A 5,988-nucleotide genomic window follows, 5' to 3' on the forward strand; every position below is an offset into this window, starting at 1 on the left:
GCTCCCCGATCTCCCCGGTATGGCTGGGTTGAGAAGCAGGGACCGGCCCGGGGCCTGGATTTCGGTCAGGGCCTGCGATGTGGGAGCCCCCTTCCTGCGGCATGCCAAGGGTTCGTCTGCCTGGGACAAGAGTCCCTGGTGCAGAGACCCGGAGCCCTCCCGGGATGGCTCTGCTCGAGTGGGCAGATGGGCGTCCTTTCGGTCCCGGCCATCTGGTCGCACCTTTTCCCCCTTGGCCATCTGGTCGCACGCAATGCTTTCCAATGGGACGACCAGATGGCCGGGCCGCCCTGGAAGTCCCGATGGGGGCTCATTTGCGTCCCCGATCCCAGCCAGGGCTCCCTGAGTCTTGCGGTGCGCACGGGTTCACAGAAAGAGGGTGCTATAACCTATTGTTGTTAGTTGGTGCATCTTCCTGATTACTGTTCTGTCCCTTGCTGCTCAGCCATGAGTGATGTCACTTGGAATGTTGAGTGTGTGGGATTGGAGCAGATGGCAGTTGGAAGAGATGGGCTGAGCAGCAGGGAGGCTGCTCCTGGTGGGGCTTTACAGGAGTTCTACATGGGCTTTATATGACCATTACATGGACTTTGTGACTAACCAATAAACCTATAACTTGTTCTACGTGACCTGTCTACGAGACATCTTTCATTATAACACTGGCGACGATTTGGAGGAACCAACGCATGTACTACTTCAAGGTTAATGGTTTGTGAAGCTTAAAGGATTTACAAGAAAAAAGGATCTTCAAGAGAAATTAAAAGCTGGTATTTAAGGAACCTGTGTGTTGCTGATGGAAACTGTACTGGAACTAAGGATGTAAGTAAATAAATTTAACTGGAACTGGAACTAGCTGTGTATTTGGGGAAGCTGACATTTAAGAGCCCCACCAGTGACCACTCCATCGGTCGCCCTACTGTTTAAGTGCTAGTTCCTGCTGCCTACCTACGAGAACCCTGAGGATTGATGGGGTGCTTGACAGCAGTAATCTGAGAAAACCCCTGGTGTCGTTACTCTAATTTAAAGAAGTAGAGGCTAGTCGTGCCTCGGAATCTGCAGACAGCGTGAACATCGATGTGTCACATATTTGAACAGTTGGGTGATTTGGAATTGATTTTCGCCCGCTGCGTGTGCCCAGAGTGCCTTTCGGTCAACATGTTCTTTTGCATGTCTAAAGTTGCGGCTCTCGTGCAGTGATTCTTGCTATGTGATGTTTTGCTGACTGAGGAGACATGAGCACGGGCACCGGTGCCCCTGGTGAGGCGTTTTTGGCATTTTTGGCATTTTTATTTGGGTTGAGTTGAGCCTGGACGAGACTGTGGCCGTTACGAGCGCGCACACCTCTTTCATTCAAATATACAAATATAGCACGAGCAATCTCACCTGTTACTGTACACGCGCAGCTTCTTGAGATCTGTTTGTTCACGTCATTGCTGCATTTCTGGCCTGCGTTTACACGTTTGCATGCACGGACGTGCCGGCGGCCACCCGGCTTACCGTCGTATTGCGTGCCACCATTTTGTGGGTTTGCAACGTTTTACAAGCTGATAATGCTCCTGCTTTGCCAACCACGCATCGTGCTGATAAAGTTGATGAATATCTCGTCATTAACGGGCAGCAACGTTTTACAGCTACTCTCGTACTTTTGAAATCTGCAGTTTTCCTCCTAGGTAGGTGTGTTCATAGAGGCACCATTGTTCATAGAGTTGACAGTCTCCTCTGTCTCTGTCACGGAGCATGTGGAAGTTTTGTTTCAACATCGGTGATTCTTTTGCTTCATTGCGGTTACAACCTGACTTTCCTCGTGCAACCGTCTGCGGCCAACTTTGTATGGTATTGAACTTTCTTTACGTCGTGGGATCCTTGTGCAACCGTCTGTGGCCAACAGTGGTGGTAATGTACTTTCTTCACATCGTAGAATCCTTGTGCATCCGTTTTTTCAAGATATAGTTTTGTTTGATGCACTTATGCTTTACGCGCTACGGGCTATAAGAAGGATATTTTTTTGAGCAAGGGTAATTGCTCAGTGTAATCGCTTTAATGCAGGGTGACATCTGGGTCCAAGTTCAAATATTTATGGGACATTTTGCAGCAACTCTACGGTAAGACTGTTCTTGTTTCTCACATAGAAGCAGCTGTGGATGTAACATTCAATGTAACAGAGTGTCCTTGTATTTATGTAGATTCTGTAGTAATGTTATATGATGTCACAATTTTTGCTTGTGCTGGAATTACTAATTTTGCTGTTTTCTAAACTACAAATGCCATTTCTGGAGTTGAGTTTTTTTTAGGGAGGTATTGCCCCTTTTAGGGTAGTGTGTTTTCCTTTTATAGTGTGGATAGATCTTGATGTTCAGTTTCTAAGGGAGGTTTATTCCCCTATAGGGAGGTATTTTTTCCCCTATTACAGTGCTTTGAATTTTGGAGTATCATAGGGAGGTGTATTTACCCTATTACAGTGTTTGGTGAGTCTTTGGGAGGTGTTTTCCCCTATAGGGAGGTGTTTTTCCCCTATTACAGTATTTTGAATTTTGGAGTATCATAGGGAGGTGCATTTTCCCTATTACAATGTTCGGTGAGTTTTTTTGGGAGGTGTTTTCCCCTATAGGGAGGTGTTTTCCCCTATTACGGTGTTCAGAGTTTCATAGGGAGGTGAGTTCCCCTATTACAATGTCCTGAGTTTCATAGGGAGGTGAGTTCCCCTATTACAATGTCCTGTGTGTCTAAGGGAGGTGTTTTCCCCTATAGGGAGGTGTGATTCCCCTATTACGTTGTTGTAGTTTCTAAGGGAGGTGTTTTCCCCTATAGGGTGGTGTGTTTACCCTATTACTGTTAGTTTGTTGGTGGGGAGTACCCATCGAATTAGTTTCCCTAGGGAGGGGGATGGGGCTCATTATATTTTCTTGCGAGTATTTTCTAATTTGAGTGCCTTATGTATATTCAATTGCTTGATGTATTTTCTTATTAATTCTTTCAGGATGTTTATTCTTGTTTATGCAAGCTAAGTTATTTTGTGCTATCCTGACTTAATGCATTTATATCTTTTTGCTTAGTTTTCCTAAGGAAGGGAGATGTGCTATAACCTATTGTTGTTAGTTGGTGCATCTTCCTGATTACTGTTCTGTACCTTGCTGCTCAGCCATGAGTGATGTCACTTGGAATGTTGAGTGTGTGGGATTGGAGCAGATGGCAGTTGGAAGAGATGGGCTGAGCAGCAGGGAGGCTGCTCCTGTTGGGGCTTTACAGGAGTTCTACATGGGCTTTATATGAACATTACATGGACTTTGTGACTAACCAATAAACCTATAACTTGTTCTACGTGACCTGTCTACGAGACATCTTTCATTATAACAGAGGGGTAGCCTTCCTCCGGATTACTAGGGGCAGGGTATGCCGGGACACCCCTCCCGGGCTGGCGGTTCCCAGCCGAAGACCAGATGGGCTGTGCCCGGACAACACCTCCCCACCGTTCGGAGCTCCCTCCTCTGACCTGCCAGGTGGCAAAGTGCCCGGGACAGGCTCCATCGGTCCTGGACAGTCCTCCCCGGGCGTCCGGGCCCCGAGAGCTCCTGCAGGCCTCCCCGTGCCTGAGGCCCAGCTGGGGTCTCCGAGCCCACAGGATGTGCAGCGCCCGAGCCCTGCAAGGGCAGGTGGGAGCCCTCCCACAAAGGCTCGGGGCGGGCAGATAGGAGTCCTTTCGGTCCCCGCCATCTGGTCGCACCTATCCCCTCGGCCATCTGGGCGCACGCAATGCTTTCCAATGGGGCGATCAGATGGCTGGGCTGCCCTGGAAGTCCAGATGGGGGCTAATTTGCCTCCCCGATCCCAGCCGGGGCTCCACGAGGTCGGGTGCCTCTGCGCCCTGGGTCCCCTCCGTCACTCGGTGCGCACAGGTTTCCAGAAAGAGGGGTAGCTTTCCTCCAGATTACTAGGGGCAGGGTATGCTGGAACACCCCTACCGGGCTGGTGGTTCTCAGCTGGGGACCAGATAGGCTGGGCCCTGACAACACCACCCCACCGTCCGGGGCGCCCTCCTCCGGCCCGCGCGTGGCAAAGTGCCCGGAAAGGGCTCCATGGGTCATGGGCAGTCCTACCCCGGGCGTCCGGGCCCGAGAGCTCCGCGGTACTCCCCGTGCCTGAGACCCAGCCAGGATCCCTCAGGCCTCAGGAAGCGGATACCCCGAGCCCTGCAAGGGCAGGTGGGAGCCCAATCACGACGGCTCGGGGCAGGCAGATGGGAGTCCAGTCAGTCTAGCGGTGTGCACGGGTTCCCAGAAAGAGGGGTAGCCTGCCTCCGGATTACTAGGGACAGGGTACTCCAGAACCTCTCTCGGCCTATGTCCTCAGCCAGCAGCTGGACGGGCCAGGACGCCTCCCCAGCCTGGGGTCCGTCCCCGGGCTTGCCCCGTGGAAGGCTGCCACAGATATGATCCTGTGGGCACGGGGAGCCTCCCCCTGCTTGGCTAGGTTCAGGGGCTCTCATGGGCCCCGGGGAGGGTGGCCTTCCCACCCCGGGCTCTGTCCTCAGTCCTGCTGCGTGGCAGGGTGCCCGGGACAGGGTCTAGCGGGCCGGGGAGACTTCCCCTTTGCCTCCGGGCCCTAGAGCCCCGACTGGGTTAATGGGCCCTGCTGGGCCCCAGGTCAGGTGCTCCATCCCTGCCACCCCGCCGAATGCCCGGGATGGGGTTCTGGCGTGCCCGGGGAGCCTCCCCCTGCTTGGCTGGGTTCAGGGGCTCTCAGGGGCTCAGTCCTCGGTCCTGCCACATGGCAGGATGCCCGGGATGGTGTCCGGCCGGCCCGGGGAGGCTTCCCCTGCGCCTCTGGGCCTGGGAGCCCCGGCTGTGTCCAGGGGCCCTTCCAGGCCCCGTTCAGGTGCTCCGGCCCTGGGCCCCATCCCCTAGCCTGCCTGTAATGTTAATCTCTTATGTAATGGAATGGAATCTCGAAGCAGAACCTAGAGTGCCTGTCCTTCAATGTTCTAAAAGAATTCGTATTACTGTTGTGGCAGCGTCATGTAAGGAGCTGCCTGCTGAGGAACCCTTTTGAAATAAATACAACTGGATCTACACTTGCTGTTGTGTGATCTCTACATTTTCTGGCGACGAGCTGTGTCTGCGCAGGGGGCAGACTACTGGTATCCTCAACCTTGGACTAAATTGAACGAACGATCTACATTTGCGGTAAGATCGCCTAATTCGTGTTATTTTAATTAAGTAAACGTGGCGGAGATTTAAACGTTTGCCTTGCCTTGAAAAAAGTTGTGGATGGAAGATAATTTGTCTTCTTTTGGAAATGTACCCATCATTACGGTTGTGGCCATTTGAAAATTGCCCTCTTTAGCACGTGACAAGCTCTCGGCATTGTTGAAAGCGCGAGTGCAGCACACGAGTGTCAGGCACGAGCGAAGAAGAGCACATTTAAAAAGAAATTGTGAGCGCGGTCGCGAGTGCAACACGCAAGTGTCAGGCGTGAGTGAAGAAAACCGCATTTAAAAAGAAATCGGGAGCGCGGTCGCGAGTGCAACACGCGACTGCATGAGGGAAGGAAAGCTGTACGCATTTAAAAGAAGATCAGAAGTGCGGTCGCGAATGCAGCATGCGACCCGCAATGTAGTAATCCTTCATTCCTCGAGTGCGCAACTCTGCCAAATAACTGAAATAAAATAATAACAAACTCTTCACTCTCGCATTTCCTCCCAGTGTAAAGTATTCGAGCTTACCTCATCTCCTTTTGAACTGGCGAAAGCAGTGAAAAATAATGAACTGTGTGTCATTGGAATATTGACATATGGGAAGTTGAAATTGTGTGAAGACTTAAAGACACAGTACATCCTCAACATTATAAATCATATAAAGATGTCTGTGTGAAGTTTTCAAAGGCATGTGTGATCTATATTTAACAAGTGCAAATCTAATTCTACTGAGTATATGTCATTGAGGTTATATAAGTACAAACTAAAGATAACATTACCTACCTTCCTTCACGTCC

This window comes from Triturus cristatus, chromosome 6 (assembly GCF_964204655.1).
Source record: "Triturus cristatus chromosome 6, aTriCri1.1, whole genome shotgun sequence".
Classification (NCBI taxonomy): domain Eukaryota; kingdom Metazoa; phylum Chordata; class Amphibia; order Caudata; family Salamandridae; genus Triturus; species Triturus cristatus.